The 22608-nt window shown below is 41.9% G+C and overlaps 1 protein-coding gene across 15 annotated transcripts in view; it reads right to left on the bottom strand.

Annotated features, from left to right (window-relative positions):
- MICAL3 (microtubule associated monooxygenase, calponin and LIM domain containing 3) overlaps positions 1 to 22608 on the bottom strand; it is a 206303-nt gene that overhangs the window by 121066 nt on the left and 62629 nt on the right. The window lies entirely within an intron of this gene.

Genomic DNA, 22608 nt, shown 5'->3' with positions numbered 1-22608 from the left:
GGAGTTCCTAAGTGTCATATTCATTCAACAAATGTATATCCTATACCTTTTTGTTTTAAATGTTTTTTCCTTTAACATTTTTATTTATTATTGAGAGACAGAGAGACACAGAGCATGAGTGGGGGAGGGGCAGAAAGAGAGGGAGACACAGAATCCAAAGTAGGCTCCAGGCTCTGTGCTGTCAGCACAGAGCCTGACATGGGGCTTGAACTCACAAACTGCAAGATCATGACCTGAGCTGAAGTCGGTCACTTAACCAACTGAGACACCCAGGTGCCCCTACCCTATATCTTCTACATGCCAAGCACTATCTCAGACACTGGGGATGGAAAGATGAGTAAGACAGTGTTTGCTTTCAAGGATCTTACAGTTCAGTGGGTGAGACAGATTAATAAACAAAATGTTAAACGTACTGGGGCGCCTGGATGGCTCACTTGGTTGAGTGTCCAAGTCTTGATTTTGGCTCAGGTCATTATCTCATGGTTCATGAGATTGAGTTCTACATTGGGTTCTGCACTGACAGTGCAGAGCCTGCTTGGGGATTCTCTCTCCCTCTCTCCCTGCCTCTCCTTGGCTCGTGCACACGCACATGGGTGCATGCACAGTCTCTCTCAAAAATAAATAAATAAACTAAAAAAAAAAAAAAAAGAATGTTAAATGCACTATGCTACGTGTCATTAGAATGAGAGAGGCATGAGGGATTTGGTAATATAGAAGATAAGAACCTAATTGCAGTGGGTCCTTGTTGAAGATGAACTTCTGAAAGGTGACAGCTGAGTCTTTCAGGATAAATCAGTGTAGCCAGGTGGGGAAGAAATGTAGAATGTGGAAAAGGAAATAAAATAGGAAGGCTTATGAGTGAGTGACTCTTACAGATGAAAGACTCCAGAATGATTTCCAGGTTTCCAGCTAAGGCAACTGAGTAAATGGTGCGCCAGGCCAATGGATTAAAAATAGAACTCATCTGTGAGGGTAGAGTGGTGAGATCCCTTTTGGCCTGTTACATGTGAGCTGCCTTGCAGAGGTTCTCATTAGGCAGTCAGGTATGTATTTGTAGCTCAGGGGAGTAGCTGGGGATGAACGCCTAGACTGGGGAGTCATTAGCATACAGGTGGTAGTTGAACCTACAAAAGTGGTACAATCACACAAGGAGAGCCCATGGCAAGAGAGAGCCAAGAGCTCTGGATAAGATCTGGGACTCATCAACTTGTAAGGAATTGGCAGAGAAAGAAGAGCTCTCTAAAAAGATTATGAGGCACAGTGGAGAGAGGTCTGAAGAGAACCAAAGGGCAGTTTCCTAGCAGTCTAAGAAGCACAAAGTTCAGAAGTGTTAAAGTAAGTAGGTATTCAAATGACTGAAAAAGTCCTGCTGCTACACATGATACATGGCAGGGTGGGAAGATTTTATAGCCATTCCATTTTGCCCACAAACATATTTGACAAAAATGATAATGTCTACCCCTTCCATTTATCCAAAACATCTACACATCCACCATCCTATGTTTGCTGGCTAGAACTTTAAGATGGGAGAAGACACTTTACATGCTCTTTTAATGCACTCACTTCCTTGGGTCTGTTTCATCATTTTTGTAGCACATTTTATTTATCATCACTACTTAGACCTATTATTGGGAGGTAGGAGGCAAAGGGCCGAAGACCAAAGAACAAAGAAGCAGACCAGAGCAAGGAGACAAGCACTAACACAGCGCTGAACCCCCCTGTGACAGATATTGGTTGCATGACCCTGGACAAGTCACTTTGTCTCACCAACCCTTGATTTTCCCTTGTGTAAGATGAAGTTATACTGGATGTTCTCTAAACTCCTCTTCCGATTCTCAAGTTTTCCGAGTTTAGTAGTGAGGAAATACTCATGGTCACAGTACTCACCTCTGGTGTTCTAGTCAGAATGCTCCATCATAGGCATACCACCAATTTGCTATTAGTTTGACAAACAGGACTGCACTGAAACTTTGCTTTAAAGAGGACTTAGTCTATACTACCCAAAACAATCCACGCATTCAATACAATCCCTGTCATCATAACACCAGCATTCTTCACAGAGCTAGAACAAACAGTTCTAAAATTTGTATGGAACCAGAAAAGACTCTAAATAGCCAAAACAATCTTGAAAAAGAAAACCAAAGCTGGAGGCATCATGATTCCGGACTTCAAGCTGTATTACAAAGCTGTAATCATCAAGGCAGTACGGTTCTGGCACAAAAACAGACACACAGACCAAAGGAACAGAATACAGAATCCAGAAATGGACCCACACATGTGTGGCTAACACATCTTTGATGAAGCAGGAAAGACTATCCAATGGAAAAAAGACAGCCTCTTCAGCAAATGGTACTGGGAAAACTGGACAGCGACATGCAGAAAAATGAACCTGGACCATTTTCTTAGACCATACACAAAAATAAACTTGAAATGGATGAAAGACCTAAATATAAGACAGGAAACCATCAAAATCCTAGAGGAGAAAATAGGCAACAACCTCTCTGATCTCAGCTGCAGCAACATCTTACTAGACATGTCTCCAGAGGCAAGGGAAATAAAAGCAAAAATGAACTATTGGGACCTCATCAAGATAGAAAGCTTCTGCACAGAGAAGGAAACAATCAACAAAACTAAAAGGCAACCAACAGAATGGGAGAAGATATTTGCAAATGGCATATTGGATAAAGAGTTAATATCCAAAATCTATAAAGAACTTATCAAACTCAACACCCAAAAAACATATAATCCAGTGAAAAAATGGGCAAAAGACATGAACAGACACTTTTCCAAAGAAGATATCCAGATGGCTAACAGACACATGAAAAGATGCTCAGTATCACTCATCATCAGGTAAATACAAATTAAAACCACAATGAGATATCACCTCACACCTGTCAGAATGGCTAAAATAAACAAGTTAGGAAACAACAGATGTTGGCAAGGATGCAGAGAAAGAGAAACACTTTTGCACTGCTGGTGGTAATGAAAACTAGTGTGCCCACTCTGGAAAACAGTACAGAGGTTTCTCAAAAAATTAAAAATAGAGTTACCCTACGACTAGGCAGTCATACTATTAGGTATTTATCCACAGGGTACAAAAATGCTGATTCAAAGAGGCACATGCACCCAATGTTTATAGCAGCACTATCAACAATAGGCAAATTATGGAAAGAGCCCAAATGTCCATTGACTGACAAATGGATAAAGATGTGGTGTACGTACACACACACACACACACACACACACACACACACACACACACACACTGGAATATTACTTGGCAATCAAAAAGAATTAAATTTTGCCATTTGCAACAACATGGATGGAACTAGAATGTATTACGCTAAGCAAAATAAGTCAGAGAAAGACAAATATCATATGATTTCACTCATGTGGAATTTAAGAAACAAAACAGATGAACATAGGGGAAGGGAAGGAAAAATAAGATAAAAACGGAGGCAAACCGTAAAAGACTCTTAAATATAGCAAACAAACTGAGGGGTTGCTGGCAGGGCGTTGGGTGGGGAGGATGGGCTAAATGGGTGATGGATGTAAAGGAGGGCACTTGTTGGGATGACCACTGGGTAAGTGATGAATCACTAAATTCTACTCCTGAAACCTTTATTAAACTATATGTTAACTAACTTGGATTTAAATAAAATTTAAAAAATAATTATAATAAAATAAAAAATAAAGAGGACTTATTCTTGGAGATGGAGGAAGACAGAGGAAGGGAGCTGTTGATCCATTGTGGTCAGGAGGGGTACAGAAGCAAGAAGTGACTCACTATTTAGGGAACCAACCCAAGAGCACTAGGAGCCACCAAACTGTATTGCTGATTAAATCAATTCTCAGAAGGCATCAAGTTCCAGACTGACATGGAAGAGACCAATCTTCTGTCCTAAAGCTCTTATACTGGGTAAGCCTCTGAGCAACAGAATACCCCTTCGTGAAGTAGAAATAACATCCTGCTTCTCTCTACCATGATATTATAAGGCTAAACCAAATCAACTGGAGATGTGTCTTAAGTATCATGGGAGAAAGTAATAACTACATAAGAACTGACATTTTCCCTTTACATCAACAGATACGACAGTCTTCATATACTATGGAGGCCGAGTTGAAGATGGTAATTCTTTACCTGGAACACACTGACTCGGCTTCGCATCTCAGATATATACTTACTCAACAACCTCTCCTGGTTCTGGATATAAAAACTACACTGGTAAAAAACATAACTTGTCTCAATAACCACATGGCCAAGAGTCCATCAAGAGATGGAATTAAATAGAACTAACCTCTAGTCCCCTCTAAATAAAAATTTATTCTAGGTAACAGTAAGCAGCAAGAGAAATATTTTAAAGTTCCTAAAAAGAGCTCACTCTTTTTCTTATATGCCAAGGCTTATCTTAGAATGGTACAGTATCTGGTTGGCTCAGCTGGTCGAGCATCTGACTCTTGATTTTGGCTCAGGTCATAATCTCCCAGGGTTGTGGGATTGAGCCCTGTGTTGGGCTCGGTACTGGGCGTGGAGCCTGCCTAGGGTACTCTCTCCCTTTCTCCCTCTCCTTTTGCCCCTCTCCCCTGCTTGTGCTCACACTTTCTCCAAAAGAAAGAGAGAGAGAGAGAGAGAGAGAGAGAGAGAGAGAGAGAGAGAGAGAGAGAGAAATGGGACATATTCAAAAGATGGCTTGTGGGGGCAGAAAAAAACAGATGTGTTTATCCAAAGGCAGAAGAAAGGGTGACAGGTAACAACCAATGACTAGAAACAAAGTTCCCAGAGTGATTGCCTCTTGGCTTCCTTGTGTGGATTTCTGTGCCTTTATTTGCTTTTTTGGCAAACAGACAGCATTTTGCAATCCTGACCCTGATGCCAGACCTGCTTTGACTCCACCAGAGTCACAATATTTGGGGAGCTTTGAATATACACCTAGTTTGATCTCTCTGCCTCTTGTCAAAGAAGAAAATGATTTCTTTCAGTTCCTAAACAGCAGCTACCTTCCACTCCTTGCCAAGATTTGGGGCACTCAGTACCAGATGTTCTTGCTGAAACCAACCCATTAAAAATCCTGCAACATTATTTCTAAAAGCCTTTGCCCTGTCATAATGCCTGCCTTGTGCTCACACTTCCCTAGAAGTGTCTTGAGCATTTATTTTCAAAGAAAAATTCTGATTTGTACACTAACTCCCCCTTGACTGGCTGTAGCCCGCTCTGTTTTACGTCCACAGAGCTACCAACCACCACAGAGAATTTCCAAATCAAACCCCACCACAGATGAACACCTTCATTAGTAACTGGCCCCCAATCCTTCTGTTGACTTTCAAGTTAACAGGTTTGAACCACAGCTCCCAGACAGCTGCAAAGAGTCGGCTTCCAAGCAGTAGTCAAGTATTAAATGCCCAGTCTAAGGGATTTCGACCTGCAGGTCACTAATGACAACAGATAAATAGAGGTAAGTTGGTTCCCGGAACAATGTGACAAGCACCCACAGTAAGAGTACACAAGATTAATTCCCCTGGGCTGCCTCACTTTTCCTACTTTGCAAGCCAAATGACCACAGCAGGAACACACTCTCAAGTACTACAGTATTATTCTGTAACTCTGCTGGACTGTGACTGTGTCATTTAGCAAGGGGAATCTGGCATTCTGATTCACTGAGAGCAGCTGGGGAGAGCAGCAGAGGGGCCACTCCTGTTATTGCCCTCGCTTCCCTCATTCCCGAAGGTCTAACTCATCCTGCTCCTCCGGGCCTCTCCTGGGCCATCCCTGGGTGCCATATATCCTAGTATCCTGGGAAAATCAATATTCATAATTACAGGAACCTAGAGACCAGGAAACCTGGCCGGAAGGTGCCAGACACCTTGGGGACTGAAAAGCCAAGGTGTGGAAGGAAGGGAAACGGGAAGTGAGGAGCCCGAGGAGGGAAGAGGAAGAGGAGATGATGCCAGGTTTCCAGGGCACTGGTGCAATTTCTGCCAGTGGACAATATCCTGCATGTTTTGTTCCATGGCAGCTGACTGCTGACTCAGAAGCCTTGCACATTCCTTGGCCGTGGAGGAAAATGCTGGAGAGACAGCCTATGAAGTACATTCAGGAACAGAGTTTATGTTTCTATTTACAGCAAGAGTAAAGGTCTGTCACTGACTCATAGCTGGTTATGAGAACACTCAATCTCTACCTCTTAGAATTGGTGGATGGTTATTTGTAAGAGGGGAGAACTATCTTTAAAAATAGAAAAAGGAGGGGCACCTGGGTGGCTCAGTTGGTTAAGTGTCTGACTTTGACTCAGGTCATCATCTCACAGTTTGTGAGTTTGAGCCCCACATCGGGCTCTGTGCTGACAGCGTGGAGCCCACTTCAGATCCTCTGCCCTGCTCCCTCTGCTCCTACCCCACTCGCTCACTCTCTCTGTCTCAAAAATAAATAAACATTAAAAAATACAAATAGAAAAAGGAAAGAGAAACAAAACAAAAAAATAAGAACTATACTTCAAGGGGCACCTAGTTGGCTCAGTCAGTAGAGCATGCAACGCTTGATTTCAGGGTTGTGAATTCAAGTCCCACGTTGGGCATACAGACTACTTAAAAAATAATAAAAAAGAAAATAAAGAATTACACTTCAAGAGTATGAAACCAGAGTCTGCTTAGCCACTGCACCATCAATATACCAGCAGATGTGCAAATCTCTGAATCTTATTAAGGACTCAACGAAATGCTCCTTTCCCTAGCCCATTCAGAGGTGTAACTTGTCTAAATAGATCTTAGGAGTAAATCTATACATAGGAAGGCATATTTTGGAATGTGATTAGGAGGAAACTCAGATGAAAAATGCACTTCAGATTGTAGAGATTCCTTTGTGTTTTGCCTGAGAAACAAAGACCAAAGTCGCCAAATGTCTTGAGTTGTGCATCAGTTTTTCTGCAACCAAAGCCACTAGGGCCATTATCATCTGTGGATGGGGACACTGAGGCCCTCACCTCAGGAGGCAATGAGCTGACTGAATCAAGCAGTCTGGGCACGAGACTCCTTGTTGCCTCTTACTGCTCAGGCACCAATGGCTTATCTCTCATAACCTTATCTAAGGTTCTCTGGGTACCTAGGAAGCAAGCCAAAATATAGTAAGGAAGCAGTCTTTCCCCTGTTATTCTTGTTTCTGCACTATTCCATTCTCTGCTCTTTTCTGACTTCCCATCCTATTTAGCCTCAAAATGACATTCAGCAACATGCTAAGGAAACAGGAAACCAGCCCCCACCCCTGCCCCCACCCCTACCTCCATGTCCCTCCTCATTCTGTGGATCTGCTCTTTAGTCACATGGTATTACTCATCTGCAACTGTCATTGAGCAGACATTAGTTAAATGGCTCTCTCCTCCAATAAAAGCCTCCTTAGTACAAAGACCAGGTCTTTGTAGCTATAGCCTGACCTGTAGTGAAAACACTGTTTCTATAGAGCTGATGAGGGAACAGAACCCCTTGAGGAGATTCTGTATGAGAGCCCAGAAGCTCCACATTGGAAGGGTGGATCCTGGGGAAAAGCCTTGGCCTGCATGGCTGAAGGACCATAGAGGAGAAATGGATAGATGCTATAGAGGAGATTTCTACTGTGCTACCAAAAAGTTGTATCTAAAAATGCAATAGTAAGCCTGGATAGGGAGTGATGATCTAAGAGCAATAGCAAGAATTTAGCACTTTTCAAAACATGGAAGCAACCTAAGTGTCCATCCACAGATGAATGGATAGAGATATGGTGTATATATACAATGGAGTACTACTCAACCATAAAAAAGGATGGAATCTTGCCATTTGCAACAACATAGATGGATCTAGAGTATAGTGCTGAGTGAAACCAGTCGTAGAAACACAAATACCATATGATTTCACTCAAATGTGGAATTTAAGAAAAAAAACAAACAAACAGGAAGACAAACAAAAAACCAGACAAATACAGAGAACAAACTAGTGATTACCAGAGGGGAGGTGCGTGGGAGATGGGTGAAATAGGTAAAGGGGATTAAGAGTATACTTATCTTGATTAGCACTGAGAAATATATAGAATTGCTGAATCATTATATTGTGCACTTGAAACTAATATAACACTGTATGCTAATTATACTTAAATTAAAAAATGTTTTTCCCTTGTTCAATATACTGCATTCTAGATAATCCCTTAATGTATATCTTTAGATTTTCTCTAATCAGCTGTTCAAACCATCCAGTTTTTAACTTCAACATTTTTATATCTCCTTTCTTAAGGTTCTTTCTCATATTTTCCTGCCCATTTTTGATAGTCACTTGCTCTAAAAAAATCAATACTTATTCAGTTTTTTACTTTTAAAAAACATATTATACTAAGTATCTAGTTATTACAATTCCTGGGGGACTTTTTCGGTAATTTTTTGGTAATTTTTACAAATTAAATGTGTCATTTATTTTTTCTATTGAAAATGTGTTTATTAATTTTCTTTTCTCCCAGAGGGGAGGTAGGTGGGTGGGGGGATGGTGAAATAGGGGATGGGGATTAAAGAGCAAATTTATCATAATGAAAAAAAATAAAATTAAAAACGGGAAAAAATGAATAAAAAAATTTTTTTAATTAAAAAAATGTAGCACTTTTGTTATGAATTCTCACAGCACCCTTTCCTTGGTTATGGAATGGCCCTCTCTAGAGGGAGATGAGAAAGAGACTGGACAAGATGATCTCTGGGTTCTTCTCTAAGTTTCCAATTCTGAAAGAACTGGTATGGCCCTAACCCCTATGTTATATCTAACTTTTTAATTTTACTCTTTGCTAACAAACTATTTCTTCAAGAGAAGCAAGTCCAAACACCCAATAAACACAATGGCTGATGCCAATGCTGATGCTTGCCTCAAATAAACCAGAAAAACAAGGAGTCAAAAGAAGGATACGCCCCTCCCCTGCCAACCAAAAAAGGCTAATGCCCTAGGCCCAGTCTCATAGTTTCCTCATCTGTAAAATGAAATAACACCCACAGAATCACAGAGCTTTGCAAAAACTGAAGTTAATGACTGTAAAATGTATAGCAATTCCAGGAACAGGGCAGGACCCTGTAAATGGTAGTACTGTTATTACCACCCAGTCGTTTATAAACGCAGCAACAAGAGGTTATACTCAGGCTGAATAAATGGCTATTATACAAGAGAACTAGAGTGCTCAGAGAGTTTTGATTTTTGAAAGAAAAATGCTTCAGAACTGACTTTGTTCCATCACCACTTTGTACCCTCTCTATCTGTTCTGGAAGGTGTGATGATGGCACGGATGGAGGGGCTAGAGGAATAAGAGTTGTGTCAGGAAGTTCTTGCCAAACTTAGATCTATTATACAAGAAAGATGGAGTTCCATCTTGTTTACAAAATAAGGATTTCCATCACTAAGGGTACAAATAGCTGACATACTGTCAGATCCATAGCTCACCTCATTTCATCTTCGCCACAATCCTGAAGTAGAATCTATTATCTCCATGTGCAGATGGCGAAACTGTGGGTTAAAGAGGTTTAAAGGTCACACAGCAAGAAAGGAGTGCAGCCATGATTTGCATCTCCTCCAGAGCCCAAGACCTCATCCACTGCGAAAAACCACCTGAGAATATAGCTTGAGAAATAAAAGCTCAACAGAATGCATGCTTCCGGCCCCTGGCTGTCTGAGAGCCAGAACCTGCAGATATACACACAGACCACAGGCAGACCCTGTCTGCTAGGAAGATAGCTGTCCAGCTCCCAAAAGACATGCAGCTTCAAGTAAATTTAGTAAGGACACACAATACAGGATTCTTTTTCTCACAATTTATCGCTGCCATCTGCTCCTTTGAAATGGAGCCCTTTCATAAGTGGAAGCAAGGGCGGTCTGGTTTCATAGTAATTCTTCCCATTGGCTGCTGAAAGGCTAGGTGACTAAAATAGTACTAACAGAGTTCTTATCAGTCTGCATTCTTCGGTAGGCTCTAGCACTTTAACCAACAGCAACACCTTTGAGGAGTCGATTACAAACAATTTTCAAATCATCTAATGCCATTCCATGCATTGTAAGAACTCAGGGCAGGACAGGGGATGAACCTCAACCTACCTACTACCAAGGGTACAAAGCTGAGCTACAAAGAGACCAAAAAATCAACAGCTCCCTGCCCTATAATCTGAGAGCACTGCTATGACTCAGGCTCTCAGGGTGATGAAGGGCCTCAGACAGGGTGATGAAGGGCCTCGGACAGGGTGAAAGGCTCACTGAGTTTGTGGGAAAGCACAACCAACAGCTGTTGTCTCCACAAGGGTGGGCTCCAATCTACTTTGCTCAGTACTATGTCCCAGTTCTAGGCACACAAGAGATGTTCAATGAGGTTTTGTTGGCTACAGAGGCACCAAGCTACCTACCCTCAGGAAATGATCCATCTGGTAGACGTGCAGGGTGAGGTGGAGGGCCACTGCAGCACAGGGGCTCTGAGAACACCAAAGCTGTGGCAGTCCAAGGGACATAAATACCCCCATAAAGATGACTTTAGACCTGCTGGGGAAAATTTGAGGTCTCATAAAGACACTTGCTCTGTCACATCTTAATTATCTCCCTCTCCCAGGGGCAGACCCGCAGCTAAAATGTGGCCAGAACAGGGGCGTCTGGGTGGCTCAGTCGGTTGAGCGTCCAACTTCGGCTCAGGTCATGATCTTACAGTTCATGAGTTCAAGTCCCGCATCAGGGTCTGTGCTGACAGCTCAGAGCCTGGAGCCTACTTCAGATTCTGTGTCTCCCTCTCTCTCTGTCCCTCCCCCCTGCTCAAGAATAAGTAAACATTAAAAAAACTTTTTGTAAACAAAACAAACAAACAAACAAACAAAAGCATGGCCAGAACGTACAAACAACTGGCAAGAGATTAACCTGGAAAAGAATCTGGGGTTTCTCAGTTGTCTAGTCTGCCTACTACCAGTTGCCATGAATCACAAAATACACAATGGTCAAGGCTGGGTAGGACCTGTAAGATCATCGAATCTAGCCAGTCATCCCACACTTGTATCTTCTATATACCATACATAACACACAAACAGCTCCAATGACAGGCAAATTTCTACCTTAAGAAGTAGTCTTCATAATCCTCGATCAGCTTGCTAATCACCTTGTTAATTTCCCAAGGACTGAGTTTCTATGTAGAAAACCAAAATCATTCTGCCCATAGTTTTGTACCCAGTGGTCCAAAATTTACCTCTTAGAGTTATCCAGAACCAAATTAGCTCCTCTCTTTTACAGAACAACCTTCCAAATATCTATCTACACATTCTACACATCCCTACACATTCTCCTTAGTTCCTTCAACTGTTTCTATTTTTTTTAATTTTTTTTTTTCAACGTTTATTTATTTTTGGGACAGAGAGAGACAGAGCGTGAACGGGGGAGGGGCAGAGAGAGAGGGAGACACAGAATCGGAAGCAGGTTCCAGGCTCTGAGCCATCAGCCCAGAGCCCGACGCGGGGCTCGAACTCACGGACCGCGAGATCGTGACCTGGCTGAAGTCGGACGCTTAACTGACTGCGCCACCCAGGCGCCCCTCAACTGTTTCTATTTTGACGGAGTTTTCAATTTCTTCACCTTTTTTAGCATTCTTTCACAAGCTCCTATCATTAAGTCTACACCCATCTCATCTGCTTTTCCTCCTGTGACAGTGAACAGACAACTATCCACCTGCCTATCTGAAGCAACCCTTCATCTGTGCACCCAATCCCACCCCCTCTTACTCAACAACACTGCCTCCCTTTTATTGGTCTCCTCTCTCCTACATCAGCCCCGTCCTCCTCCAAATTGAACTATTTCCATCAACATAAAACCTCTCATCTTTAAAAAACCTGCTCCGTCCCATCTCCTCTGACTAGCTTACTCCACTCCCAGAAAGAACTGTCTGTTTGAGGTTACAACTTTCTCTTCTCCTACTTTTTAAAAATTAATTAATTAATTAATTAATTTATCTATTGGGAAAGCACAAGCAGGGAAGGGACAGAGAGACCGGGATAGAAGACCTGAAGCAGGCTCTGTGCTGACAGGCTGACAGCAGCAGCAAGCCCAAAGTGGGGTTCGAATTCACAAACCACGAGATCATGACTTGAGCCGGAGTCAGATGTTCAACCGACTGAGCCAACCGGGTGTCCCTCTCCCACTCTCTTTTGAACCTACAGCAATTAGCTTCATCTCCACCACTCCAAGGAAATGTCTCATCAAAAACATACATGATTTTCATACTGTCAAATCCAACAGTCAACTCTCAATCCTAGTTTCCTCAACCGATCTACAGATGAGTCATAGCTGATCACCCCCTCTTTTTCACCTTTAGAACATCACTCTCTTGGTTCTCCTCTTGCCTCACTAGCCACTCCCCATATCCTCTGCTGGTCCCTCACATATCACCATCTGCTGCATGTTGAAATGGCCACGGGATCACTTAGTCTTTGGGTACTCTTCTCAACCTACATCTACTCCCTAAACACCAATGGCTTTAAAATTTTTTTAATTGTATACACAGTTACCTCTCTATAAATATATAATTTTTAAAAACTTTCACAAGATACAATCTACCCTTACTACTGAGATATTCTGATATTTTCTATTCCATTTATTTAAAAAAAAAATTGCTGATCCCCACTGAACTGATTTCATGACCCATTAATGAGATACAATCCACTTTGAAAATTCTCCAGACCCGTGGCTTTAAGTGCCATTTTATAGTAGAGATAGTTGATGACACTCAAATATTTATTTTCTCCCTTCTGAACTTGTATACCCAATTGCTTATTTGACATTTCTACTTGGATATTTGACAGGCATCTCAAACTTAACATACACAAAACCAAGCTTATGGTTCCCATTCCTACCATCAGCCTGCTTCTTCCTTAGTATTCTGCATCTCAGCAAACGACACCACCATCCACCTAGTCACTCAATCCAAAAACCTTGGAATTATCCTAATTTCTTCTGTCACATCTCAGAGTCAATTCCTGAGCAACTTCAGTCTATCTTCAAAATACAGCCCCAATCCAACCATTTTTCATCATCTCCTCCTCTACCACCTTCATCAAAGTCACCATCATATCTTACTTGGATTACTACGATAGCTTCTCTCAGCCTCCACTGTCCAAATCCCATTCCCCCATCACTGAATATTTTCCATATGGCAGCGCTAGTATTCACTTAAATGTTAGTCAAATCTGGTGACATACCTCTGCTCCAATGGCTTCCCACCTCATTGTTAAATCCAAAGTCCTTACAAAGGCCTATGATAAGGCCTTGAGTGACCTGCTCCCACTCCCAACTCCTTGTTTACGTCCTATCACTCTCCCCTATGCTCCTTAGGCTCTAGCCAGACTGGCCTCTTCCTGTTCATCAAACACCTCCAGCAGGCTGCCATCCAGAGTCTCTGCCCTTCCTGTCTCTTTGCCTGATGATCTATACCCAGAAGGCTACATGGCTTCTTCCTCACTTTCTTGAGATCTTTGCTCAAGTACCACCTTATTAGATAAGCCCTTCCTGACCACTTACATGAAAGAATACCAGTCTCCTATCACCCTTTATCCCCCTCACCTTGCTTTAATTTGCCTCTTTGCATTTGTTATCACTTGATAAGGTATATGACTTATTTGCTTATTGTCTATCTCCTCCAGCATGTAGGCCTAACTAGAAAAGTAAAGAGCTTGACTGAAATGTACCCTAAACTGTTGACACATACTGTACAGTACAACTCCAATGTCTTTTTATTACCGATGTACTGTTTCTAAAATATGTATCCCTCACTCTATATTAATGTGCTTTGTTTTTAAGACCCATCAGGACCTTTTAACTACTTTCACTGAATTTCATCTTGTTTGACTCAGCCAGAGCCATGGCTTTGGCTCCCATCTTAGTGAAAATGCAAACATTTCTACAAGGCCTTATAACAGTGTTTCACAAATTTTTGGTCTCAGGATTCCTTTATACTCTTAAAAATACTGAACGCCCAAAGATCTATCCATATTTAATGTATTTGAGATTAAAACAGAAAAAAATCTCAATACTTACGAACTCATTTCAAAATAACATTCCATTACACTGCAACATAATTAACATATTTAAAAAAAAAACCCAAATATTTTCCAAAACAAAAATTTAGTGAGAAGAGTAATGTTTTACATTTTTGCAAATCTCCTTAATATCTGGTTTATGAAGACAGATTCTCAGATTTGCTTTCTGCATTCCATCTGTTGCAACACACACATATCATGTAGCCTGTAGAAAACTCCATTGTACATTCATGAATATACAAAAGTGGAAAAGGCAAAGAAGGTCATCTTTGTATTATTGTGAAAGTAGTTTTGACCTAATGGACCCCTAAAATGGTCTCAGGGGGCCCTGACAAGATCTTACGTCACCTTCTCACATCCTCTACTGCTAACCCATCTTGCACTTCCCCTCGGCCAGACTAGCCTCTTGCTGTTCCTCAGACACACCAGACACACACCTCAGCCTTTGTATTAGCTGCTCCCTTTGCCTAAAATACTCTTCCCTCAGATCATTCATGCATTCAAAAATACTGAGCATCTATTACATGCTGAGTACTTTTCTAGGCTCTAGAAATAATACAGTGAACAAAGGGAAAAAAAAAAAAAACAACAACTCTGCCTCCAAGGGCAGAAGTCTTCTAATGGGAGCTGACATGAACACAATTTACTCTCTTACTACTCTTAGGGATTTATCCAAATATCATCTTTTTCATGTGGCCTTCCCTGACCACGTTCTTTAAAACTGACTCCCTGCTCTGCTTACCTTCTCTTCTTGGTTTTCCCCGAAGCACAACCTGACATACCATAAATGTTATTTATTCATTGTCTATCATCCTCTCTAGAATGTAAGCTCTATCAGGGTAAGGATTTTTGCCAATTTATTCACTGGCATATTACTGTGCCCAGGGAAGTGCCCAGTTCATAGCATGTATACAATAATTATCTCTTGAATGAATAAGTGGATAGGTAAATAAACTTCTCCAGCCTGCCCAGACGTCTGAGGATTGAGGCAGAATTCTGTTAGGATTTGAGACATAAGTCATATCAAATGAAAATGGATTGAGTGTCTTTATGCAAGCGCCATCAGGTTGGGAGTTCTTAGGAATACACACACAGAGATGAGGGAATCCCACAAGGCAAATCCAGGTGGCTTCTACCCTCTGGTCCTCTGGATTATCTGCTCCTTCTTCATGACCACTACTTGCTCCGGGCCTGCCTTACACATGCTCTGCCCAGCAGGCCACTGCACCCAGCTGAGGACCTGTTCTTGCCAGCACTAGAGGAGAGGAGGACAGGAGCCAAGACCTGGAGACAGCTTTGTTTTCAACAGCCAAATAGGTTCAAAGTAACTGCCCCCTATGAAAAGAAACTAGTTTCTAGAAAAAAAGAGTGGTATCAGTGTCATGAAATGCTATATACAACAGCCCCCAGCTCACTTCCCTAGAGGGGTAAGTGAAGGACCCATAATATTTTTAAATCCAAGTTATGTGTGTTTTTTAAAATCTGTATCAGAAAACCATAAACCTGTCTTAAGCCCAGGGTGTCTGAAAAGCCAGCACTTCTTCACTCAAGACAGGATAACAAAGGGGAGCCGAAGGGTTATTGTGCATTTCACTATTCACCAGCTTCTGATAAGGTTGCCTAGAGATTAGGTGGAGAGGTAGGGAGGCAAATAAAGACAGATAGCTAGATACTTGAAATACCAGCTTTAGAAGTGGAATGAAGATGGGACAAAAACAACTCTTCTGAATTGCTGGAGAGAAAAAAAAGTCAGCCGTGCAGACTGATGTGGCTACGTTACACCATCATGTCCAACCATAGGTGAGGTCTCGATCCTGCCCAGCAATTCTTTCACGGAACCCACACTGGTTCCTGTACACCTGGCTCTGTGTTCTCAGGTCCCCCATTCCATCCCCCCTTCCATTCCCAATGCCCTCACCTTTCACATTGTCAAGAAAAGAGCAAAAGATGCCCTCACCATCCTGCTCCCCCGTCTCAGAGAAAGTTTCCACCAGCCAGAGGCTGTCCATGCCATCCCCTGGGTTCTCCTCTGAATCTGGCTCCATCTACTAGCATACATTTTTTTTTTCCATTTCAACCATTTTTAAGTGTACAGTTGGTGGCATTAAGTACATTCATGTGTTATAAAGCATCATCACCATACTACCAGCTTATTTCTTCTCCTTTAACCTGCCAATATGCTGGAGTCTCTCTCATCTTAAACATGTCTCTCTCTCTCTCTCTCTCTCTCTCTCTCTCACTCACACACACACACACACACACACACACACACACACCCCACTTAACCTGTATGCCCTTTAATCTACCAACCTCTCCCTCTTGCTTTTGTAATTGAGCCTCCTGAAAGAGCAGTCTACTTTTTTGTCACCACTTCATGACTCCTTAATGACTCCTCTGTCCATCTTTTCATTCCTTTTCCAATCCGGCTTCTGTCTGCATCATTCCACTGAGGTCGACTATGGCTTCCTAATTGTGAAAGGCTCAGACACTACAACCTTTATCTTACTTGTTCTCTCTCAGTAGCTCTTCCTAGATTCTGCCCCTTCCTTGGTTCTGTCTCCTGCTTCTCCTACTACTATTCTCATTGTTGCTCAGCTCTCTCAAGTGGCTCCAGTGACCATCGGCCCCTCTCTTTCATAAAATTGGATGGCCCTTAAACTTTTATCTTTTGTGACCTTGCTGCTGAGGTCCAAATGCTATTAAACATCTTCACTTTGACATCCCATATTACCTCAGAGTGAAGAGTCCAAAACTGCTGTTCTCTTTCACCCAATTCACACCCTCTTATACAGTCAAATGCCACAACCATCCACTGACCAAATGGAAATCTGGGGCCATCTCAGACCCTTCTCTGTCTTCACCTCTCAGTCTGCTCACCAAAAGCAAAGTCCCATGGATTCTAACTCTCTAGGTCCTCTATAGAGTTCATTTCCCTACCATTATCTTGGTGAAAGCACCCATGATTTCTACCTTGGACTATTTACAATAGCCTTTTAATCTTAAATCCCCTCCAATCCATCTTCCATGAGTGCCAAAGTGTTCTTGTTTAAGAGCAAATATGATTCTTTGCCTCTAATGTGATCCTGTTGCAGCTCTCCACTTTCTTTAGGAAATAATCCAAACCATCAACAAGGTTCAAAAGGTCCATCAAGATCTAGCACCAGCCTTATTTCCTACCCTTCCAAACACAAAACATTTTCTTTAGTCACACCTGCAGTTACTGGGATATACCACATTCTTACGAGCCTCATCAACTTTGTTCATGTCATTCTCCTTCACCTAATATGTCCTTCCTCCCCATCCCCTGTCCATTTGAAATTCCTGTTCATCATTCCAGACTACACTGAAATGACCCTACCTACCCAAACCCCCTGCCAAAGTTAATCACTTCCTCTTCTGTGTTCCTTCTCACTTTGGTACATACTTCCCTTTCAACAGTTACCAACAGTTCTGGAATAATGTCCATGTCTGCCTACCCATTACTCTTGTAATGCTAAGCTAGTAGGAAGAATAATTCATATTTACACTTGCACTTACTACACATGCTAGTGGAAAAGCAAGTGCTAGGAAAGAAGGAAAAAGACAAATGAGAGTCTTACTTGGGACACAATGTTTAATATCACAGAAGCATTCAAAAGAAGAAAAGGTATTTGTATGACAGTTTGTTATTAACTTGTTATTGATTTAGGGTGTAAGAGAAGGATACCCTAAAAGTGGTCAAAGCTGAGTTCCCTAAGGCATCTCTGCACAGTTCCTGATTATAAAAAGGACAACTACTTTCAATTCACATCCCAGAATGATATTTACCTTTTTCAGATACTAAATGATCCCTAAGTCACAGAAAATGTCCATTTTTTAAAGCTCCCAAAGTTAGAGTCTAAAGAAAAAGCAGTCACCAGATGCCCCATAGGGTTCTTGGAGACAGGAAAGGGGAAAGAAGGATGAAACAAAGCAAGTAAAGTATCCACTCTTCTGAGAAGACTGGCTATGACACAGGAGTGGTAAGATGAAGCTGTTTCAGGAGGCTGACAGCTAACAAAGGAAAAAGGTCTTAATTCTCCAGCAAGGTAGATGTGCCCCCTCCATCACAACTCCAAAGTGAACCAACTAGGCCTGCCTTGGCTCCAGGCCACAGAAAGGAGTGGGGCTACCAGGCTCCAAGGCTATGGTTTTTTCCAACTATTTTCATGGAAAAAACTTCAGTTTGTTCTCTCCAAAGCAGAAATAAACCGAGAGGGCGAATCTTTTTTTTTTTTTTTAAACTCAAGTTAGCATATATAGTGTCATAATGATTTCAGGAGTAGAATTCAGTAGAACCCTACATATGACACCCAGTGCTCATCCCAACAAGTGTCCTCCTTAATGCCCCTTGCCCATTTAGCCCATGTCCCCACCCACAACCCCTCCAGCAATCCTTAGTTTGTTCTTTATACAAAGAGTTTCTTATTGTGTGTCCCCCTCCCTGTTTTTATATTATTTTTGCTTCCCTTCCCTTATGTTCATGTTTTGTACCTTAAATTGCACAAGTGAAGTCATATGATATTTATCTTTCTCCGACTGACTACTCTAGCTTAGCATAATACACTCTAGTTCCATCCATGTTGTTGCAAATGGCAAGATTTCATTCTTTTTGATTGCCGAGTAATACTCCATTGTGTGTGTGTGTGTGTGTGTGTGTGTGTGTGTGTGTGCGTACACACACACCACATCTTCTTTATCCATTCATCAGTCGATGGACATTTGGGTTCTTTCCATACTTTGACTATTGTCGATAGCACTGCTATAAACACTGGAGTGCATGTGTCCCTTTGAAATAGCACACCTGTATCCTTTGGATAAATACATAGTAGTGTAATTGCTGGGTCATAGGGTAGTTCTATTTTTAATAAAAATTAAAAATTCATCAAAAAGAGGAACTTCCATGTTGTTTTCCAGAGTAGCTGCACCAGTATGCATTCCCACCAGCAGTGCAAAAGGGTTCCTCTCTCTGAGAGGGCTAATCTTAAATCAAAGCCCTATAGAATATACGTTCCCTTCTGAATTAGCTTAAAAGAGTATGGGGGACTTAGGCATAATTTCCCCAGCAAAACAGAAGTTCTCTCTCTTTCTTTTTCTTTCTTTCTTTCTTCCTTTCCTTTTTTAGAAACAGAAGTTTTCTCTGCATCAAATGCTGAAGGCCAACCCCTCACTCTACTCTGATTCTTGTTGAGCTCTGACATCAGATGATCACTCCCACAGCTATATCTCTAACTCCTTCACATGGTAAAGAGTCCATTTAGTTAGAAATGAAACATCCAAAGAAAGCGGACAACAACAAGCTTTTCTTTTTTATGTTTAAGGAATAATACAAATTCCCCAAGCTATACTCTGGCAGGCTCTTGAAAGTATATAGCCCACAACTGCTCTCTACTTACCCTGTCCCCTGCCCTGGGGATGACCCCCAACCCTGACCAAGGGGGTGCTGAAGTACTGCCGAAACATTAGTTTCTTTTCTCCCAAAGACCAATCATCAAAAATCAACTGCCATGAAACCTTTGGGTTCCAAAATTCCAATTGCTCTGGGCTCAAAGCCAGCAACCTACCAAAGTTTTTCTATAGAAGACTAATTAATCTTTACTTATTTCATTGCCAATGAGTTTAGGTGGTATAGCCCCCAAAGGGCCTAAAAGCTATATTCCCCATCCACCCTTGTCCCAAAATGTCAACAGCTAATGGCCAAGAGGCCTGGTGCTGCCACCAGGCATCATTCTCTGGTTTAGCAGCAGCAGTTTCTTTCAGGTTACAAGCTGTTCCTTGCCGGCCACCTGATTTTCTAAAACCCTTGCCTAATTTATTACAGATGTAGGACTACCATTAATTGACCTGCTGGCTCTGGCACACACAGAAGGTAAACGTTTTGGCTTGTTCCATGGACTGAAATCTAAAATCTGAGAGAACCCAAATGCTCCCTAGGGGATATTACAAAGTGCCACTTATGCTTGACCCTCTCACCATTTGGCTTAGGCAGATGCAACTCCAGGGAAGCCATCCTTATGAGGAAGGGAACCAAAGGATGCCATCTGCCCTTTCACAAACTGGAAGACTTCTATCTATGCCTGTAGCCATGAGTCAGGACCACTCAATACCAAGCATTATAAGCTGATGTGGGTATATCTCACCCTCTGGGGAACCTCGGGTTCCCCTTTTGAGTATACCACCTTTAGAAATATCACTCACTTTGGGACAGAAAACAAGTGGATGTATTCTGTTCAACTTAAATACATAATTGATCCAAACACGGGACATTACAGATATAAAGACTTTGTGTTAAAAGACCCTTAATTAAGCAACCTTATATTTCAGAAGACATCTGACTGGAAGCCCCAGAGCACTTCCAAGTACAGTGGGAGGGCAGTAGGAATTCAGTAAGTTTCACACTAGGATGACATCAAAAAGGGGGGGGGGTGGTGCCTCTTTTCGTGTTTTGACTGCCTACCTCCCATGGGGCAATTTAACACACTTGTTTATATTAAAGCCTCAATTCCTGTTAGTAACAGCAAATTTGGTTTTTAACAACTTAGTGTGTGACAAGTGCTGACCCATAACAGTGAAGGTGGACAAGGTCATTGCCATTATGAAGCTTATGGCTCCTGAAGAGAAAGCTAGTAATAATCAGCGAACCAAACTTGTTTCATATTACTACAATCCAACTGGGTAGAGTGGCATTTGGGGTGAAGGCAGGGAAACTTTTTACCTCATTTTCAATCATCTAGACAATCTGGGAAAGAAAGCAAAAGAGGGTAAAGAGGTTAGAGAATACACAGATAACTGGAATCATTAGTTAACCTTCTCTCCCACTGAATTTTCAAATGGAACTGTCGAGAAATGGTCATAATCCAAGATTATAGTTTCACTGAAATACCCTGCTTATCCTGTAACCCAGGTGTTAACAGAGCAATAAAATGGCCCAACAGCAAGGGAAAATAAGAGACTTCAGATCAGAATAAACCACAAACTGAGTAACTGGCCTCTGGGCCCTAGAGAGCCTGAGCTTCTCACCTTTTAGCCTGGCAAAAGAAACAAAAATGGGCTGGGCTTATTCCTGGTAGGTAGCCCAGCCAAGTTAGGTGCTGGATGCACTGAGCAGAGCAAGTGGAGAGGAGCCAGGCGACAGCCACAAGCTGGGCCAAACTCCTGACAGAAGCCTGCAGGACTTGGCCAAGAGCCACAAGGACATCAAATAGGGCTCTGGCTGCCCCAAAGGAATAGCACTTAGGCAGAAGAAATGGTGCAGTGCTCAGGATTGGAGGGGATGTTTTTCTAGACAACTCTCGTGAGGTATAACTTACATACACTAAGAATTCACCTGTTGTAAGTGTACAATTCAATGATTTTTAGTTAACTTACCAAGCTATGCAATTACCACCACTAAATCCAGTTTCAGAACATTTCCATCACTTCAGAGGGGGTTGGTTTTTAATAACTCCCAAACCTGAAGATGATTCTCGTTTAGTCAGGTTTAAGAGGCTGATGGATATGAAGAGGTTAGTATCCATTTGCTATTGCTGCCAATTCGGCAACATGAAAGGAACTCTGAGCAAGCCACAGAAAGGCAGTCACAGCCATCTTGCCTGAAAAGTACTTGGCTGGGCTTGGCCTGGAGACCTGGAAACTTACACAATTTTTTTAAAGAAGTAACTAATACTGAGAATAATGCTTCCCAAACTAAAATGAAGAATCCCTTAATCTGTTTACATCTCCTGGCACCCTCCCCCAACAATGTCTCAGTAGCACTATTGCACAAATCTCTTATCATCAGGACAGATTTTGAGTGCTACAGCAAAGGAATCAAACACATTTCATTTAACCTTGAAGCAGGCACCATCACTTCTTCCTGACAGCTGCGTGCTTTCAAAAGCACAGTGTAAAATAATGGGTTGTGAACCCCAAATCCAATAATTTTTCAAATCACCAAATGAAAGAAATAATTTCATAATTTATGAAAAAATGCTCTGACCATTTTTAATTTTTTTTGTTTATTCATTTTTCAGAGACAGAGAGAACACAAGCAGGGGAGGGGTAGAAAGAGGGAGACACAGAATCCGAAGCAGGCTCCAGGCTCTGACCTGTCAGCACAGAGCCTAATGTGGGGTTCAAACTCACAAACCATGAGATCCTGACCTGAGCCAAAGTCAGATGCTTAACCAACTGAGCCATCCAGGCTCCCTTGACCATTTTTAAAAACATAAATATATAGGCACCTTAACTGATGTTACCCATGGGATTGCAGGGTTTTACAGATGTCTTTTAATGCTGACAGGTTGTAGGCCAGAAGCTGTCAATTTTTCTTCATGTGCAGAATAAAAATAAAAGAAGCAATGAAGGGACAGTAGAGTCAGAAAATTAGAACAGGTTAGAAGACTAAAGGTCTACAACTTCCCAATACACAAACGAATTGCTCAGAAATGAAATACCATCCCCTGAGTGCATTTTACCATACTCTCCTTCCGCACCCCTGGATGTGCATGCCCTCCTATAGCTAGCCTGACTTGGGAGATGGAATACCCCAAGAAAGAAGTGTGACTCC

Source organism: Lynx canadensis, chromosome B4 (assembly GCF_007474595.2).
Source record: "Lynx canadensis isolate LIC74 chromosome B4, mLynCan4.pri.v2, whole genome shotgun sequence".
Lineage (NCBI taxonomy): Eukaryota > Metazoa > Chordata > Mammalia > Carnivora > Felidae > Lynx > Lynx canadensis.
Note: the sequence above shows the minus strand (reverse complement) of the source record. Positions and strands in the feature narration are given on the sequence as shown.